This window comes from Phoca vitulina, unplaced genomic scaffold (genome assembly GCF_004348235.1).
Source record: "Phoca vitulina isolate PV1807 unplaced genomic scaffold, GSC_HSeal_1.0 scaffold15, whole genome shotgun sequence".
Taxonomy (NCBI): Eukaryota; Metazoa; Chordata; class Mammalia; order Carnivora; family Phocidae; genus Phoca; species Phoca vitulina.
The window spans coordinates 22,308,104-22,329,026 of NW_022589718.1; positions in this window are offsets into that span (position 1 = coordinate 22,308,104).

The window sequence follows — 20,923 nt, forward strand, 5'->3', positions numbered from 1 at the left end:
TCAAAAGAGAAACACACCTGGAAGAATTAGGTAAATTGGAAGGCCAACTAGAGAATCAGCCACCTCCAGGGAATTGCCCAGGGAGCAAGTGTGTGGCAGGTCTTAAAAGCCTGAGTCCAAAAGACAGCAATATCTCATTTTAAATAAACTCAGTGTATGATCCAAAGAGGTAGTGGTCTGTTTTACTTCTTGCACTTGGGAGAGGAAGAAGGGAGGGCAGACAGGGTTTATAGATGGGCAGTAAAAGCCAGGGAGCCCCAGGGAAGTCAAGACCTACAGGTGCCATTTAATCCCAATTAACAAAAGGGCAGGTGTGTTAGCTCTCGTAAGAAATTTTCCCAAATTCCTCTTCTATCTGCAAAAGACGGCTACTCATCTCTGCTTACGTATTTCAGTACACATTCTACTATTGAACAGAAAAGCTTATTAGAATATTCTTTAAATGCAGCTATAACTTTCATCAGTCGGCATTACTTATTTCTTCTGGAACAAATTTTATTGGTGAATTATCATTTTTCTTATAATGCAGGCTCTATTTGCTTTAAAATTTCTTAGTAATCATATCAATCTCTCAGCTTTTTTTTTTTTTAACTTGGGGTTAATTAAATCCCTCAGATACTTTCAGAAGCATTCTTGCCATTTAATCATTAATCTATATTTTTCTGAAAGTAATTTTTAACCTGAATACAAGACTTTGATTATCCTTGTTATTATGGTAACTTTTTTCTTTCTTGGATTTACTCAGCATATCCATCTGTGGTGGTTGTTGTTATAGATTCAGTTGTGTTCCCCCAAAATTCATATGCTGAGCTCCTAATGCTCTGTACCTTAGAATGTGAGCTTATTTGGGAATAGGATCATTGCAGATATAATTGGTTAGGTTACTAGAATAGGATGGGCCGCTAATTCGCTATGACTGGTGTGCTTATAACAAGGGGACGTGTTGGCCCAGATAGCATAGAGAGAAGAACACGTGAAGGTTGAGGCAAAGGTTGGAGTGATGCTTCTACAAACCAAGGGATGCCAAAATGTCCAGCAAACCACCAAAGGCTAGGGGAAAGGCAGGCAATAGATTCTTCCTCACAGTCCTCAGGAAGAACCAACCCTGCCAACACCCTGATCTCCCAAACTGTAAGACAATACATTTCCGTTGTTTAAGTCACTCATTTGGTGGTATTTTGCTACGTCAGCCTTAGCAAACTAATATAATTGCTTTTCCTTTTGAATCTGTCATTTAATCTGAAACAGTTAATAGGATTTCCACTCAAAATTTATCCTAGACATAAGTTAAAAGCATAAAAATGGGCTGTTTAAAGTCCCATTTTCAATGTTTACCTATCTGGGCATCTTATCAGCATGCCCTGTGCTTACTCCCTCATTAGCTCACTTATTCTTTACTGTTCTGATGTTGAAATTTTAGTAATATTTTAGAGGCCAAGAGATTAAAAAGTAACTGATAAGCTATGCTCTTGGGAAAAGTTTTCAGCCTGGGCTTTCAGGATTCCAGGAGTTCTAAGATGTGATTTCATTTGTGTGTGTGTATATTCAAAAAGCTTAGGTGCATATACATTTACCCATGTTAAGAATGCACAAGGTAATTCAAAATACCAAGTACCTTCCTTGGACTAAATTTCTACTACCTTTATACTTGTAAAAATATAAATACTTATTGAGAATTTTAAAATTTCCAGGCATGACACTAAAAAAGTGCATGTATTATCCCATTTAAACCTCATGAATGTATCCCAGGAGGTGATGCTACTATTTATTCCCTTTTAGAGATGAATTCAGGAGGGATTAGACCAGTGAATGAAGTATCTTGTGCAAGGTTGCATAGGTAGTAGGTGATGGGACGAGAATTCAAATCTCAATCTATTAACTATACATGCGCTTCTACGAACTAAGAAAGACTCATTGCTTCAGCCACTTAATAGTCACACAATTAATTAACCTTGGTTTTCTCCTTTACAAAATGAATACAGCAGTGATATTTACCTTCTAAGATTATTGCATGGATTAAACAAAATATTTGGAAATTAAGTATACAGTGTATGGTAAAGAGAAAACTCTTATTTTTGTTACTTAGTAAATGTAATTGATTCAGTAGACAAAATCTTTCATAACATCAAAAAAATAGTAAAATGGATGAAAAATTTTGGAAAAAAAATTGTTCCTGAATGTAATCTAGGAGAAGTAATAATTCAGTTTCTCAGCCTTACTTATATTTTGACAAATTTATTTACTGGTATGATAAATTTCTGTTTCAAAATTTAATACTCAAAGGAAAAATATATATAGGCACATATAAACACATATATATCCACTATACATATATAAATACATATATTAAATATATTGTTTATATATTTAATATATTTTTATAATAAATATACTATATAATTAATATATAATATGTAATAAACATAACATTTATATAATAAAAATATATTTTATAATATATAATAAAAATATATTTATATAATGCATATTATTACTATATATATATATTATTTTAGGAAAGCTCCTTGGAATTGCTGTGTTAAAAAGACTCTCAATGAGACAGTTCATGATATGTTTATAATAGGTTGAAGTGGTACAACAAAAAGAACCTGAGAAGACCCAGCTAGATACCTGGAGAACTAGGATGAGAAACAGAATACTCTTCATGCATCGATCCTTTGCCATGAAAGACCCTACAGTAACCAAATTCAAAGTTCCTTGCCAATGTATACTTTCATTTTCTTAAATTAGCAAGTCTGTCAAATTGACATTTCAGAAGTGGATATTATTTTGTATTTCAAGACAACTAAAATCCCCAGGTATATTTTTAATTTTTACAGTCTTTGCCATCCACCAGGTCTTGTCATGTACTCAGCCTCATTCAGTCATTCTAAGAATCAAAGTGATCAGACTAACCATCTTGTGGTCCAGATACTGGGGATGGTTTAATAATTATAAAGAATTTTTTGTGACAAAATTATTGATTTATTAATAATTAACTTGGAAATACTGGCAGAAATTGACAACTTTTATGATTAATTCGTTTTCTTTTCTACATCCTGACCCTTCCTTCAATTCAACAACTAGTACACAAAAATATACTTCTTTCATATTTTTTTTAGTTCATTGTTTACAAAAGGCAGAATACTTAAGAAAGCTATCTTCTTTTGTTAAGCATTTTTAGAACTTTTTAACAGCAAGTTCCTTATAAAAGGAAGAATAGTTGAAATTATTGTTTGGGAAGTGTCTTGGGTAGTCCTGTCCCAAATATGGAACATACCTCAGTCTACCTGCTAATTTTTTCATCACTAATGCAATAAGCACAGATTACTAGGTTCTGTATTTTTATGTTCTTTGATGAATTTAGAATATGGGCTTTTTAAATAAATATGTTGGCCAGCAGTGTCATCAGTGTTTAAACATGGATACTCAAAGGAGCTATGTAGACAAGAAAGCAAAACATTGTAAAAGTGTATTGTTGAGGCCACAAAGTCCCCCACAGAGTGAGAATAAAAGGAGCAAAGCTGTGAGGCATACTAAAATTTAAAGAACAAATTTAAAGAATGAACCTATTTTCTCCAGGTTAGTGTTCTCAATAATTGCACTAAGTAGAGGCTGGAATAGCCTAATTGCACTTTCATTTTTTGCCCATGTAATTGCCTTAACTGAATTCAAATCTGGTATGTTTATAATCCCAGCATCATTATTAAGCTAAAATTTGAACATTCTATCTTATCCTGAAAATTTCCAATTAAGCCCATTTGGAGATTTCCACTGAATGCCAGCACTAATTCTTTTCTGTAAAAGATCAAGGGTGCCAGGATGTCACACCAGAGAGAGGCCAATAGTCAGCTCATTAACAAGATTGATGAACTATACTAGTAGTTCTTACTGATGTGAGTATCTCAACTTGGACTGCAGTCACGTCCTAGGAGATAGTATGGGAGATCTGGGAGGCCATCTCTCATTAAAAACAAGTTTATATGGACGGTTCAAAATGGAATAATCTTACGAACTGAACTTTGAAATGATGCCAAATCTTAAGAAATAGACAAATGTAGTTAAGTGCTATTTTGTTTAAATAGTTCATCTACTGATATAAGTAACACTACTAAAGCTCTTCTAACCTCTTTGGCTTCATCTCCGTGAGAAATAAAATATGAAAGCTAATTGCTTTCATTTTCCTCCTGCTTTTCTCTTTATCACTAAGATAGGATTCTGTTGTCTCTAAAGCTGGAGTTAAATATGGAACATACCTCAGTCTACCTGCTAATTTTTTCATCACTAATGCAATAAGCACAGATTACTAGGTTCTGTATTTTTATGTTCTTTGATGAATTTAGAATATGGGCTTTTTAAATAAATAAGTTGGCCAGCAGTGTCATCAGTGTTTAAACATGGATACTCAAAGGAGCTATGTAGACAAGAAAGCAAAACATTGTAAAAGTGTATTGTTGAGGCCACAAAGTTCTCATGGAAGGAATATCCTTGTCAGCCTAGCACTGAGGCTGGCCATTCCCTCTGATTCATCACACAAGAAAGACTTGCCCAAAAACTAAATATTTTTCAGGGAACACATCATTGAATAAATTCAGTAAGACAGATTAACTCTAATGAATTACTAGGGTTAAAGGAGAATGAAAATTTATCCATTTTTAGCTACTTGAATCCTGACATCCACTCTCTATGTATTCAATACACTGTGGAAATGGAATCAGTCTTTGAAGTCTTCATTGATTAATGGGAGTCCCAAGCAAATGAAGGAAGATAGTCTTGAGGAATATTTATTTAATATCATGGTGAAATTTGAAATTAAAAAAATAAAATTCTTACCACACAACTGAGGATATAGTTCTACTGAAAATTCTATGCCTACTCTGAATAGAAATGAATTAATCCTTCCTGAATCTGTGCTTTAATCTTTCCTTTTCCACATAGATAGTATCTCTCTGATTATAACTTTTTTTTTCCTTCTTAGGAAAGTTTACAATGAACTTGATGTAGTCACAAAATATTCTTTTAACTTTGGTCATATTTTCAAGAGACACTATCTTAGAAAACTTAATTGGATTTAGGATTTCCAATTAGTCAAAAATATACAGATTTCTTAAAATAAGTCATGCTTTAGATCCCATCCATATCATATTATATCTTTCTGTTTTAACTTTACTCCAAATTATGAAGGCATCTTAATTCATCTCTATGTAATGACTAGAAGAAGCATTATACATTGAACTCTTCCAGAGCATGGAGGGGAAAGGGATTCATAATCTTCCTGTCTCTCTAATCAATGGCATAATTACATGTCTTAACCATTGTTAAAGGTAGAGGGGGGTGTGCAGAACAAGGTCAGCCACAATGCTGATAAAGACAGTAAAGGGTGAGAAATGCAGTACTCTTAAAGAAAACACTCCTTATTCTAAAGATAAAGAAGGAGAAAAGCTCTATTAGAGTGTATTATGTTAAGCAAAATAAGTCAGCCAGAGAAAGACAAATACCACATGATTTCACTCGTAGGTAGAATTTAAGAAACAAAAGGAATGTAGGGAGGAAAAAAGAGAGGCAAGCCAAGAAACTGGACTCTTAACTATAGAAAAGAAACTGATGGTCACTGGAGGGGAGTTAGGTGAGGAATGGACTAAATGGGTGATAGGAATTAAGGAGGGCACTTGCTGCAATGATCACAGGGTGTTGTATGTAAGTGATGGATCATTAAATTCTACACCTGAAACTAATATCACACTATATGTTAACTAACTAGAATTTAAATAAAAACTTAGGGGAAAAAAAAAAAGAAATGAAGATATATACATAATGCTATTCACTAATGAGTTGGGTTTTTTTTTGAGAGTTGAAATTAAAAGCTGCCCCAGGTAAACCTCAAAGTAGGCTGGGATTTAAGAAGATGATGGAGTACTCAAAGTAATTCTCTAGCTTTTATTTCCTACCATTCTTATTCATCTTTCTTTCATTCAGCCACATGAAAACATTCACCATTACATAATTTTGCTCATGGAATACAGCCTATCCCATAGTAAGGCACAAAGTGTTTTATGCTTCTTTGTTTGTGTCTTTATTTATTTTTTATAATAACAAACCTGGTCTTAACTCCCCTTTTTTTATCACTTACTAGTTTGCTTGACTTTAGTCAGATTATTATAATTCTCTGAGTCTCATTTTTCTGTGCACTTGTAAAACTGAATTAAGTAATACCTCACTTGGATGTAACAATAGAAATTGCACACATAGCTATTTAGAACATGCTGAAAAATAAATTTTAAAAATAATGAAAAAAGAGGAATCATTACAAACATTTACAAGGAAAAAATTAGGATATGGATTTAAACCATACTCCAAAATCCATTTCCAGTAGCTCTGGCTCATCTTCTCTACCCTACGGGGACTGGATGTGGGCATATAATTGTGGAGTGAAGGAGGGGAACTCTTCTGCCATAATCACAGAATTTTACTGGGAAGGAAAGAATATTTCAGATTCCTGAGCCCCCATCAATAAAACTAATCCAAAAATGAATAATCCCACATCTCTACTGATATCACAGATATCAAAATTTGATTCTATTGATAAAACACTTGACTGTTAGCGTATTATTAAAAAATGATTCTAATAACAATACATATTTTGTTAGGTACTTGTGAGATCACAGTGCCTATAAAAACACATCTACCCAGTGGAGCCAGGTGAACTTTGCAATAAGATGGACCTGAGCTTGGAACCTTATTATACTGCTGTTTAGCTATATGTCTTAGGTAAGTTTTGTAACCATTTTTAAATCTGTCCATCCATAAAAATTGATTAAATAATGACTAATCTATCTGAAAATGTTGCTCTGAGCAATTAATGAGGCAATCACATAAAGAGCTCCACACAGTGGTTCCTTCATGTTCCATATAAACCAGCAGTGATTACACTAGTTGTTCACTCTACAGTTTTCATTATTGTTTTCACCATTTTGTCATCCTATGTCTTCGCATGTTCCTTCTTCCTATAATATCTCCTGTTTCTGCTGCACTTCTAGTGATTCTGTGATGTGTTTGCCCCTCTAACCTCAGTGTCTAGCATGCTTGATACTAAGGAAGGACTCAGTAAATTTCTGATGGAAGAATAAATGAATAAAGATAGAAGAGAATTAATGGCAATAAGATTGAATAAGTTCCTGGTAGAGATGAGTGGCCCTTAAGTCTCTTCTCATAAATTATGGGTGAGCACACTTTTTCTGTAAAAGGCCAAAGAGCAAATATTTTAAGTTTTGTGATCCATAAGGTCTCTACCAACTATTCAATTCTGCCATTGTAGCATGAAAGCAGCCATCGACCATACATAAGCAAACAAGCATGGCTGTGTTCCAATAAAATGTTATTTATGGAACTGAAACTTAAATTTCATATAGTTGTCCTATGTCATAAAATTTATTCTTTTGCAACTTTTGTTCAACCATTTAAAAATGTAAAAATCAGTCTTAAGCTCACAGGCCACAGAAAAATAGGCAGTGGGCTGGATTTGACCTGTGGCCATGATTTGTCAGCCTTTGGGGTAAAAAAAATAAGATGTAATCAAACCTGGGGAAAAGTTATAGCTTTTTAGTCATTGCCCATTAGGCCCCATTATAAGGATAGGAAAAGGATGTCTTTGAAACTCTTCATTTCCAAAAACATTAGAGGGCCTCTCTAGGGAGATGCTACACATGAACTTAGACTAAATTTTTGTAAAACTCCTCATTTTCTTCTTTTAGGCCTCAATATTGAGAAATAACTTGAGTTTTAGAGCTTGAGTTTTAATCTCTGCTCTGTAGCCTTGGGGAAGCCATCTGAAGGCTTAGTTTTATCATGTGGAAAATGAGCATAATAATTCCTCTTCTTCAGTGTTGCTGTTATTAGAGTATCTACAATGTCCTGCCATCTGATAGGTACTCAATACATTTTAGCAACAATTGCACTTTAATTTTTAGTGTTTGGAGGCTATTATTTCTCCTGCTATTTCCAAGCTATATGGGAATTTTATTCCTCCACCAGTGTCCTTGTAACCACAGGTAGGATTATCTATTAATAGGGTCATACTTTTCTTGTTCTTACTGCTGGAATGGGAAACTGGAAAGAATGAAAAGATAAATCTTGACCCAACATCACCATCTTTTCATGCAACCCAAGTACACCCAAATTTTTGGATTATAATGTCTAAAATACAAACTTGGGAAGAGTAGAAATTTCACTGGTTTTGTCCCTGAGCCGCTAGATCAGTATGTTGCACACAATGGGCTGGAAAGCCATTTGTTCAGTGAGTGGAGAGCCTCAGACAAAGATTACAAATTTTATACAACCTGAAATTATCTTTTCTTTAGCTTGCACAGTGATTCTGAGTAATAATAATTAGCTGAAAATAAAACAAAATAAAAAACACATGAGGTATGTGCTTTTCTTCCATGCAAAAAAATTGGGGTTTCTATTACCAATTAGGACTTAAAAATTCATATGACAACATGGTTTGAAGCTAAGTTGTAACTGTTTCTGTTAGCAGGGTCATGCTTAACTATGGGACTGCAGTGAAAATACGTCTAGCTTTCTGGGGGGACTAGAGGAAGCCTCTCTGCTTATAAAGCAGAAAAGAGTGGCCCAATTCAAAGAGGTGGGGAGTGAGAAATCAGACAAATTGCAGTTCTCCTAGGGGCTGAGCCCTGTGCTTCATGCCCATGCAGCATTATGGAAGGTGGCAGGATCTCAGAAGGGGAATACATAGACATGCTCGAAAACCTGGCACTGGTCCCAGAGTGCTCAGGCTCAATGGCAGCCACTGACTGAGTGGTGGAGTTAAGGTCCCTGAGACAGTTTTTGACTCCCCTAGAAGTGCCTGGCAGGTAGTTGGGACCTATATTAGCAAAGTAATGCTAGCTACCCTAACAAACGACAGAATGCATGCGTGTATGTGTGTGTGCATTCTTCTATACTCAAATGTATTTCCTATATACCCAAACACCAATGGTTGTTTGTTTTTCATTCACATCGAGTCCAAATAGCTGTTTGTGATTAAGGAGATGGCTCTCCTTCAGGCTCCCAGTTTCCCTTCTTGGCTTCTGTCATCTTCTACACTGCCTTCTATATTCTTCTGAAGCAAGTACGTAGATGGGAAAGAATATGCAGAATTGTACACGAGGTTTAGGTTCCGTTCCCCAGTGGCCAGACCTAGAGATAAAGATTTGCATCTACGGGGTTCTGTTTTTTTATTTTATTTTATTTTGAGAAGTGCTCTCAATAACACCTGTATGGGAAGTAAGTAGGTCAGGGAGGAAGTGAACTGCAATCAGTTGCCAAGACAACTCACCTGATGCCACAGAGAGATCAGGAGCTAGAATGGCCCATCTGAGCAATTCCAAATTGGACCTCTGCTTTCAGCCAAAATGGAGTAATAGGGACTGAATTTATTTTTGCTCCTTAAATAACTAGACAATTAATAAAAATAAGTGAAACAATAGTTTAGAGGCATTGAACAACAGCTGTATTTTCCATCCTAGTAATGTGAGACATTGGACAAGAGTATAAAACATCAATGCTTTAATTTCAAAGGCGCTAAGAAATGACAACCAGAAAATGTATGTCCAAGAAAAGAATGAAATTAATTTGATAAAAAGCTAACCAATCTCTCCAAGAAGAATCAATATTTAACTGCCCTGCCACATAGCAGGATAGGGAGAAGAGCACAGCACATTATGAAATACGGTTACAACTTCTAAGAACAGGGCTGCCTATTGCTGGGTTTTGAGTTGCTCACACTGCAGTGATAAAACTCCTATGTCTTACCAGATCTTCAAAAAAAAGCTTATAGTTAAATATAAAGAAAGCCCCTTTTTTGATTGTTGCTACTGTTTTTCATTTGCTTTGTTTCATTGTGTTGTGTTTTGGGCAGAAAACTGAGGTTAGGAGAGAGTTCAACATTTGCATGAATGGTAGGGTAAAGATAAAAGAATGACAGCAAAGAATCTAAGAGGCAAGAATTAGGATTCAGAAAATTACTCTAATTATAATACCCCCTACACACACACACACACACACACACACACACACACACACACACGTGCATAAATACACACGTGCATAAACACACACATACTCATATCCACAAATTCACAGAATTATTGGAGAGGAAATTGAGATTTTCAGAAGATATGAAATGAGTTTTAAATATATCTTCTTTAGATATTAAGGGTGAAGGGGGATTCCAAGAGACATGTAGCTTACAACTGTTGTTTCATAAGCTTATAATACACATACACAGAGACAAACTAGGTTTTCCTTTCCATTTTCTAAATGTTCTTTGCCATGGCACTGACCTTTTCACCTGGGAAAATGAACTAAACCTCAAACAAAAGAACTATTGGGAGTATATACTACTCCCCTAGACCTCTTAAGGTAATGAATGTAATTTTAACTATGTGACATCTTTCTAGTTGTCACTAGCTGCCATCTAATGCTACAATTGCAGCAGTCAATCCCAGGCTTTTCTAGCACTTGAAATCCAGCCAAAAACAGACTGAGTTATCTCCTGCTGGAAGGCCAATAGAAGGGATTAATTGCATTATATGTATCAACACACCAACCATTAAGGGGCCAAGTGCCATTTTGACTGGCAGTCAAGCAGTCACCATTTGGTCCCAATGAGTCGTGACCCACTGGTAGCAGAAGACCCACCTATACTGCACTACAGAAGTCAGGTGCCAGACCCAGGAAGCCTGCATAGGAGGGACTGAGAAGGGACTGCTTAGGGAAGAACCCAGTCTCCCAAGTAAGTGCCTGGTTCTCCTGATCATTTTTGTCCCAGTGTTTCATTCTTTTAACTACAAACTGCCTTTGATTAACTATCAAAACTATCTTTAAGTAAAATGTAATTTTGATGGTTGTGTCTGCTCTCAGCAAACTCATAAAATAGGAAAGTCAACCCACAAGATCTGAAGACAAGAAAATGGATCAAGTTTTTTTTTTTAAGTACTTTTATGTTTTATTTTTTTAATGTTATGTTAATCACCATACATTACATCATTAATTTTTGATGTAGTGTTCCATGATTCATTGTTTGTCTATAACACCCAGTGCTCCATGCAGTAAGTCCCTCTTTAATACCCATCACCAGGCTAACCCATCCCCCCACCCCCCTCCCCTCTAGAACCCTCAGTTTGTTTCACAGAGTCCATCATCTCTCATGGTTCATCTCCCCCTCCGATTTCCCCCCTTCATTTTTCCCTTCCTGCTATCTTCTTCTCCTTCTTCTTTTTTTTTTTTAACATATATTATTTGTTTCAGAGTTACAGGTCTGTGATTCAACAGTCTTACACAGTTCACAGTGCTCACCATAGCACATACCCTCCCCAATGTCTATCACCCAGCCACCCCATCCCTCCCACCCCCCACCACTCTAGCAACCCTCTGTTTGTTTCCTGAGATTAAGAATTCCTCATCTCAGTGAGGTCATATGATACATGTCTTTCTCTGATTGACTTATTTTGCTCATCATAATACCCTCCAGTTCCATCCATGTCGTTGCAAATGGCAAGATTTCATTCCTTTTGATGGCTGCATAATATTCCATTGTGTATCTATCTATATATATATATACCACATCTTCTTTATCCATTCATCTGTCGAGGGACATCTTGGCTCTTTCGCAGTTTGGCTATTGTGGACATTGCTGCTATAAACATCGGGGTGCACGTACCCCTTCAGATTCCTACATTTGTATCTGGGGTAAATACCCAGTAGTGCAATTGCTGGATCATAGCTCTATTTTCAACTTTTTGAGGAACCTCCACACTGTTTTCCAGAGTGGCTGCACCAGCTTGCATTCCCACCAACAGTGTAGGAGGGTTCCCCTTTCTCCGCATCCCCGCCAACATCTGTCATTTCCTGACTTGTTAATTTTAGCCATTCTGACTGGTGTGAGGTGGTACCTCATGGAGGTTTTGATTTGGACTTTCCTGATGCCGAGTGATGTTGAGCACTTTTTCATGTGTCTGTTGGCCATTTGGATGTCTTCTTTGGAAAAATATCTGTTCATGTCTTCTGCCCATTTCTTGATTGGACCATTTGTTCTTTGGGTGTTGAGTTTGATAAGTTCTTTATAGATTTTAGAGACTAGCCCTTTATCTGATATGTCATTTGCAAATATCTTCTCCCATTCTGTCGGTTGTCTTTTGGTTTTGTGGACTGTTTCTTTTGCTGTGCAAAAGATGAAGTACCAATAGTTCATTTTTGCCCTTGCTTCCCTTGCCTTTGGTGATGTTTCTAGGAAGAAGTTGCTGCGGCTGAGGTCGAAGAGGTTGCTGCCTGTGTTCTCCTTTAGGATTTTGATGGACTCCTGTCTCACATTGAGGTCTTTCAACCATTTGGAGTCTATTTTTGTGTGTGGTGTAAGGAAATGGTCCAGTTTCATTCTTCTGCATGTGGCTGTCCAATTTTCCCAACACCATTTGTTGAAGAGACTGTCTTTTTTCCATTGGACATTCTTCCCTGCTTTGTCAAAGATTAGTTGACCACAGAGTTGAGGGTCCATTTCTGGGCTCTCTATTCTGTTCCATTTGTCTATGTGTCTGTTTTTGTGCCAGTACCATACTGTCTTGATGATTACAGCTTTGTAATAGAGCTTGAAGTCCGGAATTGTGATGCCACCGGCATTGCTTTTCTTTTTCAACATTCCTCTGGCTATTCGGGGTCTTTTCTGGTTCCATACAAATTTTAAGACTATTTGTTCCATTTCTTTGAAAAAAGTTGATGGTATTTTGATAGGGATTGCATTGAATGTGTAGATTGCTCTAGGTAGCATTGACATCTTCACAAAATTTGTTCTTCCAATCCATGAGCATGTTTTTCCATTTCTTTGTGTCTTCCTCAATTTCTTTCATGAGTATTTTATAGTTTTCTGAGTACAGATTCTTTGCTCTTTGGTTAGATTTGTTCCTAGGTATCTTATGGTTTTGGGTGCAATTGTAAATGGGATCGACTCCTTAATTTCTCTTTCTTCTGTCTTGTTGTTGGTGTATAGTAATGCCACGGATTTCTGTGCATTGATTTTATATCCTGCCACTTTACTGAATTCCTGTATGAGTTCTAGCAGTTTTGGGGTGGAGTCTTTTGGGTTTTCCACATAAAGTATCATATCATCTGCAAAGAGTGAGAGTTTGACTTCTTCTTTGCCGATTTGGAGGCCTTTTATTTCTTTTTGTTGTCTGATTGCTGTGGCTAGGACTCTTAATACTATGTTGAATAGCAGTGGTGATAGTGGACGTCCCTGCCGCGTTCCTGACCTTAGGGGGAAGCTCTCAGTTTTTCCCCATTGAGAATGATATTCGCTGTGGATTTTTCATAGATGGCTTTTATGATATTGAGGTATGTACCCTCTATCCCTATACTCTGAAGAGTTTTGATCAAGAAAGGATGCTGTACTTTGTCAAATGCTTTTTCTGCATCTATTGAAAGGATCATATGGTTCTTGTTCTTTCTTTTCTTAATGTATTGTATCACATTGATTGATTTGTGGATGTTGAACCAAACTTGCAGCCTAGGGATAAACCCCACTTGGTCGTGGTGAATAAGCCTTTTAATGTACTGTTGGATCCTACTGGCTAATATTTTGGTGAGAATTTTTGCACCCATGTTTTTGATGGGGTCTTTGTCTGGTTTGGGGATCAAGGTAATGGTGGCCTCATAAAATGAGTTTGGAAGTTTTCCTCCCATTTCTATTTTTTGGAACAGTTTCAGAAGAATAGGTATTAATTCTTCTTTAAATGTTTGGTAGAAGTCCCCTGGGAAGCCATCTGGCCCTGGGCTTTTGTTTTTTGGGAGATTTTTGATGACTACTTCAATTTCCTTTGTGGTCATAGGTCTGTTCAGGTTTTCTATTTCTTCCTGGTTCAGTTTTGGTAGTTGATACATCTCTAGGAATGCATCCATTTCTTCCAGGTTATCTAATTTGCTGGCATAGAGTTGCTCATAATATGTTCTTATAATTGTATTTCTTTGGTGTTGGTTGTGATCTCTCCTCTTTCATTCATGATTTTATTTATTTGGGTCACTTTTCTTTTTCTTTTTCTTTTTTTTGATAAGTCTGACCAGGGGTTTATCAATCTTGTTAATTTTTTCAAACAACCAGCTCCTAGTTTCGTTGATCTGTTCTACGGTTCTTTTGGTTTCTATTTCATTGATTTCTGCTCTGATCTTTATTATTTCTCTTCTTCTGCTGGATTTAGGCTTTATTTGCTGTTCTTTCTCCAGCTCCTTTAGGTGTAGTGTTAGGTTGTGTATTTGAGACCTTTCTTGTTTCTTGAGAAAGGCTTGTATTGTTATATACTTTCCTCTTAGGACTGCCTTTGCTGCATCCCAAAGATTTTGAACAGTTGTGTTTTCATTTTCATTTGTTTCCATGAATTTTTTTAATTCTTCTTTAATTTCCTGGTTGACCCATTCATTCTTTAGTAGGATGCTCTTTAGCCTCCATCTGATTGAGTTCTTTCCGACTTTCCTCTTGTGATTGAGTTCTAGTTTCAAAGCATTGTGGCCTGAAAATATGCAGGGAATGATCCCAGTCTTTTGGTACCGGTTGAGACCTGATTTGTGACCTAGGATGTGATCTATTCTGGGGAATGTTCCATGGGCACTAGAGAAGAATGTGTATTCTGTTACTTTGGGATGGAATGTTCTGAATATATCTGTGAAGTCCATTTGTTCCAGTGTGTCATATAAAGTCTTTATTTCCTTGTTGATCTTTTTTTCTTAGATGATCTGTCCATTTCAGTGAGGGGGGGGTTAAAGTCCCCTACTATTATTGTATTGTTGTCGATGTGTTTCTTTGCTTTTGTTATTAATTGGCTTATATAATTGGCTGCTCCCATGTTAGGGGCATAGATATTTACAATTGTTAGATCTTCTTGTTGGTTAGACCCTTTAAGTAGGATATAGTGTCCTTCCTCATCTCTTATTACAGTCTTTGGTTTAAAATCTAATTTGTCTGATATAAGGATCGCCACCCCAGCTTTCATTTGGTGTCCATTAGTATGGTAAATGGTTTTCTACCCCCTCATTTCAATCTGGGGGTGTCTTTGGGTCTAAAATGAGTCTCTTGCAGACAGCATATCGATGGGTCTTGTTTTTTTATCCAATCTGATAGCCTGTGTCTTTTGATTGGGGCATTTAGCCCATTTACATTCAGGGTAACTATTGAAAGATATGAATTTAGTGCCATTGTAGTGCCTGTAAGGTGACTGTTACTGTATATTGTCTGTGGTCCTTTCTGGTCTATGTTACTTTTAGGCTCTCTCTTTGCTTGGAGGTCTCCTTTCAATATTTCTTGTAGGGCTGGTTTCATGTTTGCAAATTCCTTTATTTTTTGTTTGTCCTGGAAGCTTTTTATCTCTCCTTCTATTTTCAATGACAGCCAAGCTGGATATAGTATTCTTGGCTGCATATTTTTCTCATTTAGTGCTCTGAATATATCCTGCCAGTCCTTTCTGGCCTGCCAGGTCTCTGTGGATAGGTCTGTTGCCAATCTAATGTTTCTACCATTGTAGGTTACATATCTCTTCTCCTGAGCTGCTTTCAGGATTTTCTCTTTGTCTCTGAGACTCGTAAGTTTTAATATTAGATGTCGGGCATTGACCTATTTTTATTGATTTAGAGGGGGTTTCTCTGTGCCTCCTGGATTTTGATGCCTGTTTCCTTCCCCAGATTAGGGAAGTTCTCTGCTGTAATTTTCTCCAATATACTTTCTGCCCCTCCCTCTCTTTCTTCTTCCTCTGGGATCCCAATTATTCTAATATTGTTTCGTCTTATGGTATCACTTATCTCTTGAATTCTGCCCTCGTGATCCAGTAGTTGTTTATCTCTCTTTTTCTCAGCTTCTTGATTTTCCATCATTTGGTCTTCTATATCACTAATTCTTTCTTCTGCCTCATTTATCCTAGCACTTAGAGCCTCCATTTTTGATTGCTCCTCATTAATAGCCTTTTTGATTTTGACTTGGTTAGATTTTAGTTCTTTTATTTCTCCAGAAAGGATTTCTCTAATATCTTCCATGCTTTTGAAAATGCATCAAGTTTTAAGCATCAGTTCTACTCTCATCATAGAAAGGCATTAGGCAGTAGAGGAGGACCACCGGAAAGATTTCTTTTGAAACCTCCAAATAGATGAAGCAACCTGCTTCAAGAACCTGGGGAAGTGTTGCAGTGAAATATTCATGTGTTTAGCCCCTGCCTAATTTCCTCACTTCTTCCTCTCTGGTGCTTCCTAGCTGGATTCTCTGAGACAATCCAGTCTTAGAATCATATCTCTGCTTCTTAAGTAAAGCCTGAAAGAGATGGACAGTACTAATGGCAGTAGCTAACATTTATTGACTGCTTACTATGGCTCAGGCTTTGCTCTAAGTGTTTTATAGGCATTTACTGATTTGAGAACAACCCTGTGAGAAAACTGAGGCCCAGAGATGTTGAGTAAATTGCACAAAGTTTGGCATGTCCCAGAGCTAGAAAACCATTCCAAGCAATTTGGGACAGAGCCAATATTCTTTTTTAATATACTATACTTAAATTATTTTTTTCCCCTACTTTAAATTAAACCGTTCCTCCAGGCCAAGGATCGAGTGCTTCTGCCATCACCACACCGTCTCTTGTGCCACAACATTTACCAGTTACTGCTAATCTTGACTTTGCCCTCTCTCCTCCCTGCAAGACTGTGACTTTGTAGCCCTAAATCCCAGCACACCCTCCCCGAACCATACACCCCATTTATAACACTTGACAGGGTGCTCTATCTGACCACTGTACTTTACAACCTCAGGAGCACCAGTTACATAAACTCTAATGTGAATGACATCCCCAAGGTAGTCCAACATGGCAGCCCTGGGGCTAGGCTTATCTTGTAAGATCCTTTCTTAATCAAGTTTGTGTTCCATGCATACTGTTCTTGTCTTCCATCCACTCCACCTTAAGGACTAAAATCGTTTTCTTAAATGTTGATCTGTTTTTTTGGACCTTCACATTCTCCTAGTTCTTATCATACCATTTCTCCAGGAATGTGTTTTACTTCCCTGTGGTGGATGAAAGCTTCTTGTTAGTAGTGGTTTTTAGGAGGAAATAGCCAACATCTCACATCCCTGACTAGCTCCCATCACCACCACAACACTGGTTCTCTAAGAATCTGTGCCCAAAAGACACCCTAGGCAAAAGAACACTTGCCATTACTAGTTAGTTTTTCTGTCCTAATTTTTTATGTAGCTGTTTATGTATGAGCTGGAATGAATAATGTAGAAATCTTAAACATCTCATTTATTGTACTCTATGTTTCTAAGCTACAGTCCATGTTTCCTTCCCGTTCTTCCCTTCCACACCCTGTTTGATCTTTCAAAGTTCAGGATAAGAAGGGAACTCACAAGTACATCTCACTGCACCCACTGTACAGAATGAAAGAGAACTCCAAAAAGGAAAACATATAATTATATTGCAAATATAATTATATATATTTATATATCTGATTACTATATTAATAATAGTTCATTGTAGAATATTTGACAAGTACAAAAACTTGAGAAAAAATTATAGTCACATAGTCATATTACCTAATCTCAGTTGCTAGATGATAAAATTCTTCCCCTAATTATCTTATAATTCTTTTTTGGTTTTTACATCTGTATCATACTTGTGCATGTAGTTTCACTTGTTTAAAGGTTTGTAAGCAAAATAGGAATCTTATGATAGCTGTGCCCACCCCACACCCCAGAAAGCTGTATTTGCCAGTTGCATAAAAACTGAGTCCAAAGAGGAGAATCTGGAGTCCAAAAAAACCACATGAGAAAGAACACAGGCATGGATAAATATTAATGCAGTAAAAATGAAAAGAAGGTGACAGGTGAGAGGAAAACCTACTCTATGTAGACATTTCTCTGAGTCAGTCTCTCCCCCCAGAATCCTGAAGGAAATCAGAGGGCAGGTGCCCCCAGATGGGTTATGGTTTCAAATGTGACCACATCATTATTTTGAAATTTAGGAACTATCTTAAACACACTATCATTTATTTGCCTTCAGTTTTGCCATTCTACTTCTAATTCTAGCAACCAAGAAAAAAATCTTAACATAGGAAAGATAATGGAATTTATGATGCCCAGGTTTTAAGAATTTCATAGCTGCCATCTTATTTTTACCACTGCATTTAATTTGTGTGATTTAGAGAATGTTCAGATTTCTAAGCTTTCAACTATTAGATTGTGTCCTCCCAGACTTAGGCTTACTTATCATGTTCCACAGGTGTGACATATTCTTTATTACTTGCCAAAAATTAAATATCCAGCATTCTAACCCACTGTCAAACGTGCATCCAATCTCATTTCTAGATTAGGGGTCCAGAAAACATGACTCCTTTTTGGAGACAGAAACAATGCAATGTCCCTGTTAGGAAACTACTAAACTCTTGATGCAAGAATGTGTTAGAGCAGGTATCGTCATAACTGAACATTAGCATTAATTTTTAAATGGTGTCTTTGAAACAAAGAGGCCATTGCTACAAAACAGGATAAATGTTCAAACCATGTTTTTGTTTTTTTTTTTTAATTTTATTATGTTATGTTAGTCACCATACAATACATCCTTGGTTTTTGATGTGGTGATCCACGATCCATTGTTTTCATATAACACCCTGTGCTCCATGCAGTACGTGCCCTCCTTAATACCCATCACTGGGCTAACCAATGCCCCCTCCCCCTCCCCTTTAAAACCCTGTTTGTTTCTCAGAGTCCATAGTCTCTCATGGTTCATCTCTCCCTCCAATTCCCCCCCCGCATTTTTCCCTTCCTTCTCCTAATGTCCTCCATGCTATTCCTTATGTTCCACAAATAAGTGAAACCATATGATAATTGACGTTCTCTGCTTGACTTCTTTCACTTAGCATAATCTCCTCCAGTCCCATCCATGTTGATGTAAAAGTTGGGTATTCATCCTTTCTGATGGCTGAGTAATATTCCATTGTATATATGGACCACATCTTCTTTATCCATTCATCTGTTGAAGGGCATCTCAGCTCTTTCCACAGTTTGGCTATTGCAGACATTGCTGCTATGAACATTGGGGTGCATATGGCCCTTCTTTTCACTACATCTGTGTCTTTGGGGTAAATACCCAGTAGTGCAATTGCTGGGTCATAGGGTAGCTCTATTTTTAAATTTTTGAGGAACCTCCACACTTTTTTCCAAAGTGGCTGTACCAACTTGCATTCCCACCAACAGTGTAAGAGGGTTCCCCTTTCTCTACAACCTCTCCAACATTTTTTGTTTCTTTCCCTGTCCATTTTGGCCATTCTAACTGGTGTAAGGTGGTATCTCAGTGTGGTTTTGATTTGGATTTCCCTGATGGCTAATGATGATGAACATTTTTTCATGTGTCTGTTAGCCATTTGTATGTCTTCTTCAGAGAAGTGTCTTTTCATATCTTCTGCCCACTTTTTGACTTATTATTTGTCAAACCATGTTTCATTAAGATAACTCAATAGTGGGGCGCCTGGGTGGCTCAGTTGGTTAAGCAACTGCCTTCGGCCCAGGTCATGATCCTGGAGTCCCGGGATCGAGTCCCGCATCGGGTTCCCTGCTTGGCAGGGAGTCTGCTTCTCCCTCTGACCCTCCTCCCTCTCATGCTCTCTGTCTCTCATTCTCTATCAAATAAATAAATAAAATCTTAAAAAAAAAAAAAAAAAAAAAAGATAACTCAATAGTTTTATTTGAAGTGTGGTATAAAAGCCCTTAGAGTGGGAATTTTTTTTTATAAGTAATCAGATGATTATTTAGAATTCCTTGGTGCTTCCTGAGCACCATGGGGGTGAGAACATCAATTCATCTCTGTAATTACCATGGTCTTCTTTAAACTGACTTACTCATGTAACTAAGTTGAGTGGATTGGTCCCTGGGGAAGTGAATCATTCCCCCATTAGACCACTGCCTTCTGATGTAGACTGGCACAGAATACCTGCTTGCTGTAGACTTTCCTGGACAATGAGCACTGAGAAAATCGTTCAATCAATGAGCTAAATCTGGGGAGAAGGAAAAAATAGAAAATTGCCAGAATATACATCTGCTCCTTCTTTTGGAAAATGAAAGAGAAAAAAACTCCAATAGACCAATCAACAAATTTCCGACCTTATTTAGAGTCGGGTATTTTCAGCAGCTCCCTTTTATACATCACAGCATGGGTTCCAGCCATTGTTTTTCCTAGCTACAGCAAGTAGATTGCTTTTTACAGGAATTAATTGCATCATTCTAAAACAACTATGTGTCTGAATTCATTTAAAGCTATACATAAATACAAGGATGGGTTTTTAGAGTTTCATCATAGGAAATAGTAGCCTAATATGGAATCAGTTGTATTTGGCAGAGTCAGAAGAGTAAAGTCATAATAACTATGAAAAACCCAGAAATAAAGTTGTCCTCATGACCTCAGCCCCTAGGATTTTTTTTTTTTTTTCATTCTCTTTTGTACTTTAAGACCTTGGTCCAGAAAAAAGGAAAACACTAGTGCACATCTGATTAAACTAAATAGTTTTAAATGTCCCCACACAATTTGTATTTCTGTTAGTTCATGAATAATTTCCATAAGACAGTAATTTTAAGAAAATTGCTACCTTAAAAAAAGAAAAAAAAAACTATTTTTGCAATATATTTAAATTTACTAAGTGCTTATCTACCTAGTGTTAGCATAAATACTGGGACTCGAGGAGAGGGTTATATGGATATATAAAGATTATGCAGGCATTGACCTTGTACTCAGAGGTGCAGAAAATCTACCATGAACAAGGAGCTAAACCTACACAGATTATAGAAAGATCAAACACAATCACATTCTGGGGAGGACTGCCTGTTGCACCCAGTCTCAGGTTTCCAAGGGGAAATGTCCTA